Source organism: Onychomys torridus, chromosome 3 (genome assembly GCF_903995425.1).
Source record: "Onychomys torridus chromosome 3, mOncTor1.1, whole genome shotgun sequence".
In the NCBI taxonomy this organism is placed as follows: Eukaryota; Metazoa; Chordata; class Mammalia; order Rodentia; family Cricetidae; genus Onychomys; species Onychomys torridus.
Genome location: NC_050445.1, coordinates 111,491,584 through 111,505,347, shown reverse-complemented (window position 1 = coordinate 111,505,347; position 13,764 = coordinate 111,491,584). Strand labels below are relative to the sequence as shown.

The window sequence follows — 13,764 nt, the reverse complement described above, 5'->3', positions numbered from 1 at the left end:
ACAGTGGCCTCTTCTCAATGGAGGCGTTAGAATATCTGTTTTCACCTGGTGGTGGTGGTGGCGGCGGCGGCGGCGGCGGCGGCGGCGGCGGCACACGCCTTTAATCCCAGCATTTGGGAGGCAGAGGCAGGCAGATCTCTGTGAGTTTGAGGCCAGCCTGGTCTACAGAGAGAGTTTTAGGCTGTCTTGAGAAACAAAAACAAAAACAGAATACTTGTTTTATTGCCTAGAAGGCTGGGCAAAGCTTTTGTTAATGATCTGGTGACCTTTATGTTATCTTTGGAGGCAGACCTCACCCAAATTTCATAGAATGATTATCTCAGACTCCTCCCTCCCTGGTCTGTTATCTATCCTTAGAGGAGATCTCACGAGTACTCCTCGACCGCTGACCTCTATGCTAAGGTCAGAAATCACATTAGAATCTAGACCTTTTGGCTATAGAGTCCACCCTCATGGTCACGTGTAAAGAAGTTTCTTAGTTGTCACACCTTAAGCTTTATTGTGCACCTAGGTTGGAATGATTGATCCCTGGAAACTTTTCCCCAAACTGCACTTGTTTTAAATATACTGACAATGAATCTGGCATCAGACTCCCTGAAGTATGATCCAGGTTGAAGTCAATCTAACCAGGTTTTCCTTCCTTCCTTCCTTCCTTCCTTCCTTCCTTCCTTCCTTCCTTCCTTCCTTCCTTTCCTCCCTCCCTCCCTCCCTCCCTCTCTCCCTCCCTCCTTCCTCCCTCCCCATCTCCCCATCCCCCCGCCTTTTTTTTTTTTTTTTTGAGACAGAGTTTCTCTGTGTAGTTCTGGCTGTCTTTGACCAGGCTGGTCTCAAACTTACGAGATATGCCTGCCTCTGCCTCCCGAGTGCTGGGATTAAAGGCATGCACCAGCATCATCCAGCTGAATTGGGTTTTCATACTTACGTCTTCAAGCGTTCACTTCCCTGTTTGACACCCGTGGGGATCCCCTCAGTGGGCTGGATGAGTGCTGACAAAATGTGCTGATGAGGTTCCTGGGCTCAAGGGACTAGAAGTGGAGTTTTACGAGGGGACCCAAGGTTGCTTGGGACTCATTTAATCTATTGTGAACACTTTACCATGCAGTGCAGACGGCACAGACACACCCAGCTCAACAGAAGAGGGACAGATGGGCTGGGTGACATTCCTTTTGGAATATCAGGATGTCAGTGACTTCACACTGCAGGAGGTCTCTGATTAGAGAGGATGAGAGCCGTACAAGAAATAAAAAGTTGCCTTCCACTTTTGAAAATATGTATGAATGTGTGATGGAGAGGCGGGAAAGATGAAGGAGCAGTGTGGTACAAGTACAGTGGAACCAAGATGCGACATCTGTGATTGGTGTGAGAGAACGCGTGATTGGTAGAGGAACAGAGGGTCAGCAAGAATTCTTTTTTCTTTTTTTTTTTTAGATTTATTTATTTATTATGTATACAGAAGAGGGCGCCAGATCTCATTACAGATGGTTGGGAGCCACCATGTGAGTGCTGGGAATTGAACTCAGGACCTTTGGGAGAGCAGTCGGTGCTCTTAACCTCTGAGCCATCTCTCCAGCCCCAGCAAGATTTTTTGTAATTTAAATTTTTAATTTTCTTTTGTGGGGGAAGCTACAAGGATGGAGAACAGACATGGGAGGACTGGGAAATGAGTGGGATTGGGGTGCATGTGAAATTCCCAAAGAATCAATAAAAAGATGTTTAAAAATAAATAATAAATAAATAAAATAATGTAGATTGATTAGTGTCATTAAGTCGATGTAACTGAGGCTCTGGGGTGTGCAGTGGGTGCGAAGAGGTGCCATGCTGATGGGCTGTGCTGGGGTGGGTGAGATATGATAAAAGGGCTGAGGAATTCTGCTGCCCCCTCCCCCCCATGGCTCTGGGCCTTAGGACAAACAGCCTCAGCTTGTGGCTCCTCAGGAACCCAAGACAGGCAAGACCGTCTAAGTCCAGCTACATTCTTAGCGGACTTGTTCTTCCACTGAACAGTGTGAGCTATGATAATGGAGACAACGACCAGGAAGAGAACCATGGAGGGCATTCAGCAGAGGGCAAAGAAGGTATTAGAGTGTGTGTGTGTGTGTGTGTGTGTGTGTGTGTGTGTGTGTGTTTGCATACTCATGTGTGTATGCATCTGTGCAGCCACATCTGGCTTTTAAAAAAAGTATTAAAAATTTATTTATATACTGTGTCTAAGTATTTGGTCTGCATGTATGTCTGTGCACCACAGCATGCCTGGTGCCCAGGAAGGCCAGAAGAAGGCATTGGGTCCTCTGGGACTGGAGTTACAGACAGTTGTGAGCCACCATGTAGGTGCCAGGAATGAAATCCCAGGCACCGCAGCAGCCAGTGATCTTAACTGGCTGAGCCACCTATCCAGTCCCAACACCTAGCTTTTCACGTGAGCACTTGGGATTCGGTCTCAGGTCCTTAAGCAAACACAACAAGAGCTCTCACCCATTGAGTCTTTATTTAGTTTTTGGTGTGGCTCAGGCTGGCCTTCTTCCTCTTGTCTCAGCCTCTGGAGTGTTGGGACTGAAGGCAAGTAAAGCCAGAAGTCCATGGAGTCTGCTTAAAGGGCAAAGGGATTTATTTATTTATTATATTTTTTTGCAAAGGAATTTATTAGGGGAGAAAGACACCTGAGTCAATCTCACATCTGCTGTAGGATGTTCTGTATGTCAAATGTGCTGCTCTGATTAGTTAATAAATAAAATACTGATTGGCCAGTAGCCAGGCAGGAAGTATAGGCAGGACAAGGAGAGAGAATTTGGGGAAGTGGAAGGCTGAGGTGGGGAGACATGCCAGCCACCTCCATGACAAGTGAGATGTAAGGTACTGGTAATCCACGAGCCACGTGGCAAAGTATAGATTAATAGAAATGGGTTAATTTAAGATAGAAGAAGTAGATAAAAAAGAAGCCTGCCACGGCCATACAGTTAATAAGTAATATCAGTGTCTGAGTGATTATTTTATACGTGGGTTGTGGGATTGGGGGGGCTTGGTGGCACCTGGAGAGAAGCTCTCCAGCTACACACATCCAAACCCAGGAGTGAGAAGAGAGAGCCTACTGGTGTCTCAGGTCTTAAGGGTAGCCCTGGGCCACACCTCAGAAGCAGGTACTTCAAGGTCATAGACAGAACAGCTATCCACTACAGGTGTGTACCACCACACCCAGCTGAAGCATATTCTTTAAATTTTTTTTGTAACATTTTATTTATTTATTTTGAGTATGTGTGTGTATGGGTGCATGCATGCCACAGCATATGAGTATGGAGGTCAGAGAACAATTTGTAGGTATAGCAGGCTTTCTTTTGGGCCACCAGCCTGCTCCCAAATCATGACATGGAGACTTATTGGTTTTGAATGCTCAGCTGTTTTTTGTTTTACCTCTTTTGGGGGCCTGCCACCCAGCTCCCTAATAAATCACATGTGGAGGCTAATTATTACTTATGAATGCCTGGCCTTAGCTTGGCTTGTTTCTTGCAGCTTTCCTTAACTTAAGTTATCCCATCTACCTTTTGCCTTTGGGCTCTTTCTTTTCTATTCCTGTATACTTTCCTCTGTTTCCTGGCTGGCTGGCTGGCTGGGTGGGTGGCTGTCCCCTGGAGTCCTCCTCCTTCTCAGGCTACTTCTCTCTTTCCAGATTTCTCCTTCTATATCTTCTCTCTGCCTGCCAGCCCCACTTATTCTTTCTCCTGCCTTGCTATTGGCTATTCAGATCTTTATTAGACCATCAAGTATTTTAGACAGGCAAACTAACACAGCTTCACAGTAAACAAATACGACATAAACAAAAGTAACACACCTTAAAATAATATTCTACAACACTCAGCCTTATCTTATGCTTGACCCACTAGCTCTTCTAACCTAAATTAACCTGTTTCTCTTCATCTACATTTTGCCTTGGAGCTTTTTACCTTTCTTTCTTTCTGTGTGTCCTACTCCGAATGTCTGGCTGGCTGGTGGCTGCCTGGCCTGGATGTCTCCATCTCTTTCTCTCTCATTCTCTCTCCTCCTCTTCTCTCGAGTTTAGATTCCTTCTCCTACTTATTCTCTCTGCCTGCCAGCCCTGTCTATCCCTCTTCTGCCTAGCTATTGGCTGTTCAGCTTTTTATTAGACCAACCAGGTGCCTTAGGCAGGTAAAACAACACACTGCTACTTTGTTAAACAAATGCAGCACAAATAAATGTAACTCACTTTTATGTAAAGTAATATCCCAACAGGCGGTGGCAGCACACGCCTTTAATCCCAGCACTTGGGAGGCAGAGCCAGGTGGATCTCTGTGAGTTCGAGGCCAGCCTGGGCTACCAAGTGAGTTCCAGGAAAGGCACAAAGCTACACAGAAAAAAACGTGTCTTGAAAAAAAAAAAGTAATATCCCACAACATAAACAAACGTAACACACCTTTACATAGTTAAAATAATATCCCATGACATAATCAAATGTAACACATCTTTACATGGTGAAAGCAATATTCCACAACATGCAGGAGTTGGCTCTTTCCTTCCACCACGTGGGTCTTGAGGACTAAACTCATTTTATCAGGCTTGGTGACAAGTGTCTTTACTTGCTGAGCCAGCCTACCAGCTCCTAAGCATATTGTTTTCTCTTAAAAAAGATCAATTTTTTGTTTTTATTTGTGTGTGTGTGTGTGTGTGTGTGTGTGTGTGTGTGTGTGTGTGTGTGTCTGCTCAAGGGGGCCAGAAGAGGGCACCTGATCCCCTGGAGCTAGAGTTACAGTTGGTTGTGAGCTGCCAAAGATATCATCTGGGAACTGCACTTGGGTTCTTTGCAAGAGCAGAATGCACTTTAACCACTGAGCAATCTTTTCAGAGAAGAAACCCTTAGGTCATACCCCGCACTGACCTACCAGGTAAGATGTGCACACCTATGCAACTGTGGTTTGGGTACTATGGGGGTAACCAGTCATCTTCTGGTTGAACTTGAGGTTTGCTCCACAGGAGAGAATCCAAGTTTAATACTATAAACCTGGTCAAAAGGCTGAGGCTTTCACAGGTCCTGGGGCAGCAAAACTCAGTTCTGGGCACATCACAGCAGAGGCTGACTGTGGTATATGCCTGTGATCCCAGCACTGGGCAGGTGGAGGCAGGAGGACCAGAAGTTCAAGGTTATCTTCAGCTATGTAATGAGTTTAAGGCTAGCCTGGACTACGTGAGACCCCTGGCTCAAAAAAAAAAAAAAAGGAAACAAATGTTTGTTAAATATGCTTAAATGAAGAGCCTGGAGTTATACCACAATGTGTTAAATGTCATTACATATGGGTCATAGTATTAGAAGTGATTATAATTTTCTTTAGAATGTTTACATGGGTTTCCAAATGAGTCTGTCTCAACTGGATTGAAGTTCTTTTTTTTTTTGCAAGTGTAGTGGTGTGCGTGGTGTGAGTATGCATGTTTGATCAGGTCCTCTTGAGGAACCCAGAGTCCACTGATCTGGCTAGTCTAGCCAGTCAGCTTGCCCTGGGGACCCTGGTCTCTGTCTCCTGAGTGTTGTGGTTACAGGCAGCCATTTTACCTGCCTGACATTTACATGGGTTTGGGGGTCTCAACACTGGTTGTCATGCTTTATCCACTGAGACATCTCTTTAATTATGTACAAATTCTTCTGTTGCTGGGAGTGTAGGTCAATGGTAAAGCACTTCTCTAGCATGTGTGAGGCCCTGCATTCTAACCTCAGCAATGAAAAAGTAATTATCTAAGAACATTCCATCCTAATTAGTGAGCATGGCCGAGAGTGAAGACTGACCAGTTTATGTGAAATAACTTAAAATGATGATTACTTTTGCTAACAGCCAGGTTATCCACAAATCCTCATGGCTCTGTCACCTGCCCAGGTGTACAGCCTGCCAGAGGGTGGCATGGGAAAGGTAGCCCGTGGCGGGGAGCAGCCATGAGGGGTTTATTTTCCATCCTGACAGGTGGGCCACTTGTAGTCACAGCTACTCCACTGTCCTGATGACAGGCCTCACCGGGTGTCCTCTGTGACACATCCTTTCCATTTGGATCCTAGAACACTGTTGGGCCTCTTGGGTGTGGGCCTATGCCAGCTCAGAGCGTGTTTGCCAGCCTCCAGCCCTGACTCACGATGTCTTTGGTACTGAAAATCTGATTGCTTCATCTGGAGTTTATCTTCTTACCACTGTCAGGTTGAAGAAAGCACTCCCCCACTCCCTGCTTCTGCTGCCCTGCCCATACAAAGCACTGGACAGTTGGACAGCCATGTCTTTCTGATGGGGAGCAGGGTGGAGAGGGATATTCTGAGGTGTCAAGATCGACACGTGAGGAAAAAACAATGGCAGAGGAAGACAGGAAACCTTATCCACGGCTGACTGTGAGTGTCAAAACAGCATGTGTAGAGAAAGCACTCCCACCAAAGGCCAGAGCAGGAGCGTCTATGTAAATGACCTGTAAGGTTGGAGACTCATGCTCAGGGCCTTTGGACTTGGGACTATTCCTGGTCCATTCCCACTCTTAGGAAAGCCTTTGCTCTATCACTCTCTCTCTATTTTAGTTTCTCTCTCTCTCTCTCTCTCTCTCTCTCTCTCTCGTGTGTGTGTGTGTGTGTGTGTGTGTGTGTGTGTGTGTGTGTGCGCCCATTTATTTTTCTTAATAAACTGTCTCTATTTCTATCAATATCTGTTTATCCCTGGTCCAACTCCTTGCTCCTGTACAGTGGAGTGTGGAAATTTTATCAGGTGATCCCTGGAGATTCATGAGAAAGCAGGTGACTGGAGTTTAGACTGTACACAGGTGGTGGCAGCTGGAGCTTTGGCTGCTGATGTATATATACACAAACATACATACACACACATATGGGGAGGGGGTTTCTCGTGTGTGGGAGAGAGTTTCTTTTGATTTTTGGAGAGAGTCTGACTCTGTAGCCTAGACTGGCCTAGAACTGTGATCACATTGTTGTGTATATGCACAAGCCCATGTGTGTGGGTGAAGGTCTGAGGATGACTTGGGAATGGTTCTCTCCTTCCACCTTGTTGAGGCAGGGTATCTTTCTACTGCACTGTATACTCCAGCCTAGCTGCCTGCCAGCTCCCAGGTGATTCTCCTGTCTCCACTATTTCCCATCTTGCTATAGAAATGCTGGGATTATAGGTGTGTGCAACTACATCTGCTTTTTAAAGTGAGTTCCAGGAATGGAATTCAGATCACCAACCTCCATTATTCTTTTTGAGGCATAGTCTATACAGCCCAAGCTGGCCTTGAACTCACTATGTAGTGGCAGCTGAGGCTGGACTTGAACTTCTGATCCTCTTGCCTCTACTTCCTGAGTGATGAATATTATAGGTATGTGCACCATGCTTTATGTCCTGCTAGGGTGGAACCCAGGGCTTTGAGCATGCTAGGCAAGCATTATACCAGCAGATTGTTAAAAGACATTAAAAACTAAAGGAAGTTCTGGGCAGACAGAGGAAGAATGATTATTCAGCACTCCCATGGTTCTGGACCAGATCATCAGCACTTCAACCTCTAGAAAAACAGAAATAAAGTTCATTTTAAAAAATTGATGAGGGCTTGTGTGATGTTTCAATGAGTTTCAAATCCACGATCCTCTGGGCCGAGGGCTAAGGTGCAGTTTTGGGTCCCAGGCCTTTGATCCTATAGGTTTGAACAGTGGCCCAGTAATCTGCATTTCTAGTAGGTTCCAAGCGATTCCTATACAGGAGGTTCAAGGAGAAACATGCCACAAAAATACCTCAGAAATCCCGTAAATATAGCAGAGCTAGCTCCGAGAAGACCACAGAGCCATGCTCTACAGTCAGAATACACAAGAACCATGGCATGCACTGTCATGGGAGTTGACTCTTGCTCTCACAGGCGATGGATCTCTACCCTCTCCCAGTCTGTGTGAGGAAGTTGGAGGGCCCGCCTATGACTGACTCCTGGGACCTCTGATGGTTAACCTTGATTGCCAGCTTGATGGGATCTGCAATCACCTAAGAGACAAACCTCTGGATTTGTCCTTAAGGGAGTATCTAGATTAGGTTGACTTAGGTGGGAAGACCCAACATCACTGTAGGAGGGGCCACTTGACAGGATGGATTCCCAGACTGAATCAAAAGAAGAAAGCAAGTTGGGCACCAGCATTTTTCTCTCTCTGCTTCCTGTAAACACCACGGGACAAGATGACCAGCTGCCTGATGCTCCTGCTGTGCGGCTCCCCACCATAATGGACGATACCCTCAAACTGTGAGCTGAAGTTGCCTTCTGTATGTTTCCTCAGCCAGGTATTTTGTCTCAGCACAGAGAAGAGGAACCCTGGTACAGAGTCCTATGGTTCACAGCCCCTTGGTGCCATAAGGTGACACATTGGCCTCGTTGGGGGTTGGTTTCTGTAGCTTCTGGGATTATAACAATAGGTCGACTTCCCAGAACTTTAAAAATGTAACATGATTCACAGGAACAAAGACATATGGTGCTCAGGGTCTTACAAATGCTAAGCAATTTCTCTACTACTAGGCCATACTACCAGCTTAGTAGGTTTCATACCCCCCCCCCCCCCCAACCCAGGGCCTTGTAGGCAGGCACTCTACCACTGAGCTAAATCCCCAACCCCCATAGGTTTCATTTTTTAATGTCTTAAAAAATTTACTTATGGCATCTCTTTTTCAGTTATTTTACACTAGTTTGTTATTTTTATTAATTGTTACTATTATTATTTGTTACTTTGTGTATGCAAAGACACATTTGTGCATATGTAAATATTTAATATATGTATTAGAACTTACTGGGTTTTTAAAAAAATTCTTTTTTTTCGAGACAGGGTTTCCCTGTGTAGCTTTGCACCTTTCCTGGATCTCGCTCGGTAGACCAGGCTGGCCTCAAACTCACAAAGATCCGCCTGGCTCTGCTTCCCGAGTGCTGGGATTAAAGGTGTGTGCCACCATCACCCAGCCTGGGTTTGTTTTTATTGTTTGTGATATATGGTTTCATGGCCGACCACCCCGAATTGGACAGCCAATAAGAGGGCTCACACCTGGGAGAGGCTCATTCTCTATTCCTCAGCAGTCAGCAGTTGCCTGGCATTGTCTGGGAGTGGGGCACCACAGCAATTTCTGCATTGGCAGGTTCATTGGCATTGCTACTGTCCTGGTCTTGTTGATGTCACTTCTGAGAGAGACTATTTCACAGAGGGTTTCCTGTGTTCTGGATCCTACAATCTTTTCATTCTCCTTTCTGCCATGTTCCTTGAGCCACAGGTACAGGAGCTGTGATGTAGACATGTCCATTGGAGCTGGGCTTCCCACAATTCACTAATCTCAGCATTGTGTCCAGTTGTGGTTTTCTGTGATGGTTTCCATTTGCTGTAAAGAGGACCTTCGTGGATGAGGGATGGTGGCTACAACTTATCTGTGGGTGCAAGAATAAGATTTAGAGCCAGGTGCGGTGGCTGCCAAATTTATTTTTTAAGGAAGTCAGGAGCAGGATTTTTTTTTTTAAACTCACATTCTAGCCTTGCTGGGCCCCTAAAACAACATCCTAATTTCATCCAAGAAGCAATTACAGAATAGATTACATTGCCCCTTATCAATAAAAGGCTGGAATGTTAGTCAGGAACAGTTATACATTAATAAATCTGCCTGATAAATTACAGCAGCAGCAGCAGCTCTGAGGCTAGAGCTGCCCTGAGAAGCAAGGACTGTGCAAGACTATGCAGCTGCTGCTGGAGAGGAAGTTATGAGTTCACAACTGTGAAGGTGGTCAGTAGGCTGGCAATGCCACCTCCAGGATGGCCATTGGGCCACCTTTGAGGCTGAGGCTCACAGGCCATGGACATACAGTGAACTAGAGTGTGAGGCAAGCCATTGAGGGATGCTGGTGCTCCCATCCATGAGCTCCTCAGTCTAAACTGGTCATGGATAGCTGCAGTTCAAGGAAGGGCTGCCATGGCGGCCACTCAGATCTGACTTGCTCTTGACAAGGCCCCTGATGCTCTGCAGTAGTTTGAAGTAGATTCAGCACTTGGCTCTCCTCTTGGCTGGTGCCCACACCCACAGAGGGTGGGGCTGCCACAGGGATGAGGGGCAGGAACCACTGCAGGATCAGCTTCAGGGAGGTGCACCTGATCTGGACATAGCTCTCACACTTGCTCTGCAGAAGTTTCTCGATTTGTGGTAGCATGGTAGTGATGCACAGGTACAGCTCCACAGGGAAGTTTTCTGGTTGACAATGTTCAGGAGATCCACCACCACAGAGAGGTCATTGATGGCTGCTGCAGAGTCCATCCATTTCTTGATATCTCCTGGGGTCCACATGGCATGTCCAGTGTCCAGGTTCTTGTGGCGGCTGATGAGCACCACACACATGGTGTTTTGGCCTCTATGTATCTGTGACATGGCATCCTCATCCACAAGTTCTGCCTGCTGGGGGGCCTTCATGGTGGGCAGTAAGTCAGAGGCCTTTGGGCCAATGGGCTCATTCCATGTGGCAGCGATGGTGATAGGCTCACCCTTGGGTGCAGAAGTAGAAGTCATGACAGGAGGTGGGGCTGGGACCTCGAGATTTGGTACCAGCAACTGCACATCCGTGGCTAGGCTGGGTTATGACGCCTCCTTTCCTGTGGCTCTGTCATCCTCTGGGGGTGCTGGAAGGGCTCGCTTCTCCGGGGTGGTGTCTGGCGGATGCTATGCTTGGGCTGGAAGATCTCATTGTAGTCCTCGGTATTCTGGATCTTGGCCCAGGACTCAGGCTTGTCCTTGTCATCTTTGCTGGGGCTGTGCAGCTCACTCTCTGAGCTGTGCTTTCCTCACTGAGGCTGTGCCGGGCCACTTGTAGATGTGGTGGAGGGAGGCACCAGGGTTGGTGGTGTGCTGTGTCAGAGGCTACCTAGCCTGCACAGGGTCCTGGGTCACAGTGCCTGTTCTGGTGACTCCCATCAGGTCCACTACACAAGAGGAGACATTACTCTGGGAGAAGGCCACACCTCTTGGCTGGTCTACTCATGGTCAGGTTGGCCACCTTGCCCCAGCTGACAATGACTACATCAAAACAGCACTCAGGCTCCCAGTCATAGACACGCAGTGAGTCCTGCAGCCATTGTACAAGCAGCAGCCGTCAGGGCTGAAGAGGATGCTCCTGACAGGCCCTGGACCCCCCTCAATGCAGCTCACCACCTGGAACTTCTCCAGGTCCCAGAAGAGGATCGTTTTGTCAGAGCTGCAAGAAGCTAGGAGATACTCATTGGAGTGAAATCCTGCCATGTTGACCTGTGTAACTAGGGAACCCAGACATCATCTTGCCAACTGCCAGATCCCAGAGCTTCACAGTGTGGTCACCTGATGCTGATGCCAGCTACTTCCCATCACAGCTGAACCAGAGACACTGCACAGCTTGGCTGTTCCCCCTCCCCCCAATCAGAAGACACAGCCTTTCCTCCTGATGTCCTGAGCTCGATGTTTGTGTCCTGGGAACCCAAGTCCACAAATTCACCATAGGGATGGATAACCAGGTTGCACATGTATTCAGAGAATTTGGGCAGCTTTAATCCCAGCCCTTGGGAGACAAAGGCAGGCATGAGCCCAGTTGGGTCTACATAGCTAGTTCCAGGTCAGCCAAGGCTATACAGAAAAATTCTGTCTCAGAAAAACCACACACACACACACACACACACACACACACACACACACACACACAGAAAGAATAAGATTTGGAATGTAGTAAGGATGGTAGTAGATTCTTTTCTAAGGTCCTTGGCCTCCTTAGCTCTAGGTAGCTGGCTAGGTTTCCAGTACCAGGCATGATTTCCTTCTTGTTGAGTGAGCCTTAAGTCCAATTAGACAGCTGTTGGTTGCCACAGATATGTGAGTGACACTTCCATTGTGTGGGAGCCCACAGAGCTTTCCTAGTGAAATCTGAGCTTGCTTTACCCAGCAGGACTACATAAGAGGACAATTGGACCACGGGCCCGGGTACCAAGTGTTTGGAAGAGTCTACACTTGGTTGTATCTCGCAAGGGGGAGGTCTTTTACCCCTCCCCTTGGCATTGTTATAAAGAACCATTTTGAATAAAGTTCTGGGGCATTGGATATTGACCCAGGCCCTCCTGAAGCTGTCCTGTGTTTACTTCTTCTCGGTTAGGCCTACCATTCTACCTACTGTTTCTTATTCCTCTCTCCTCCTCATAGGAGCCTGCAAAGGGTGGGGGCTGGTCCCTCACACCATTGTGCGTGTCCCGCCATGCTGCTCATTGCGGCTCATAGCTGTGGCAGCTGAGTACAACTGCTTAATTGCTTCCTCCCTTGGCAGCTTTGCGTAGTGTTTTCTGGAACCGTGGGAGCTGGACCACGTGAAAGAGGCTTTCAGGTCAGATCCAGTTTGAGTTGTGTGTCCTAGGTGTGTGGTGTCTTCAGCAATAGGGGCCCACTCCTGAGAGTTAACCAAGGAATACATCCATATTCTATATTTTCAGGAGTCACTTGGATGATGCTGTCCAGCTCTTTGAAAGGAGGTTTCTTGTGACTGGTAGTTGGGTTTTCGTTAGTCCATGGTTCTTGTGGAGATCACTCTCAGCCAAGTGCTTAACGTCCCTTAAACATATATAAGTATATGAGTATATGTGTGCATATGTATACATGTACACTTATGTGTAGAATGCATAATCTCAGGTGAATCTAAAATAATGTGATTTGTGGAGGCTTATCAGAAAGCCTGATGTTGTCTCTCCTCCTTCTGTATTGGCCTCCTTCCTCCTCCTCAGATGGAGACTGTCTCAGTGACTGTCCTGTTGCTGAGAAGAGACCCCATGACCAAGGGCAGCTCTTATAAGAGAAAGTGTTTAATTGAGACCTTGCTTACAGTTTCAGAGGTTTAGCCCATTATCATCATGGCGGGGAGCATGTGCCATGCAGGCAGACATAGTGCTGGAGAAGTATTTGAGAGAAATATCCTGATCTGCAGGGAGGGAGAGAGAGAGAGAGAGAGAGAGAGAGAGAGAGAGAGAGAGAGAGAGAGAGACAGAGAGAGACAGATTCTGGAACCTTAAAGCCCACTCCCATTGACACACTTACTCAACAATGCCACACCTCCTGGTCCTTCTCAAGTAGTGTCACTCGCTGGAGAATAAGCCTTCAAATATATGAGCCTATGGGAACCATTCTTATTCAAACCTCCACAGAGCCTCCTTCCCTATAATTCCATTTCCCACTTCATGTCACCTGTATCCTGTTGTTCCCCTTCCAAGCTTCCCCCAACCCATGGTTCCTTTATACTTTTCTGGTTTCTGTGGTTACTCCGTGTTTTATAGTTGCATCTGAGGATTTGGAGCTAGGAGCAGATGAGAGAGAACATTTGTCTTTCTGAGTCTGGGCTACTCACTCAATATGATCTTCTTTAGTTCCACCCACTTACCTATAAATTTCATAATTTCTGTTTTCTTTACAGCTGAATAGTACTCCACGGTGTATGTGTACCACCTTTTCTTTCATCTCTTGAGGACATTTAGGTTTTCTCCAGTTCCTAGGAATGGTGAACAGGGCAACAACAAGCATCGCTTAGCTAGTGTCTGGGGAGTAGATGTCCAGTCTTCTGGGCAGATGCCCAGGAGTGGTGTAGCGGGGTCATCTGCTGGTTTTAGCTTTATCTATCTATCTATCTATCTATCTATCTATCTATTTATTTATTTATTTAGGTTTTTCGAGACAGGGTTTCTCTGTGTAGCTTTGCACCTTTCCTGGGACTCACTTTGGAGACCAGGCTGGCCTTGAACTCACAGAG

The 13,764-nt window shown here is 46.8% G+C and overlaps 1 pseudogene; it reads right to left on the bottom strand.

Moving 5' to 3' along the window:
- Positions 1 to 9,891: 9,891 nt before the first annotated feature.
- LOC118579276 lies at positions 9,892 to 11,509 on the bottom strand (annotated as a pseudogene).
- Positions 11,510 to 13,764: the final 2,255 nt, after the last annotated feature.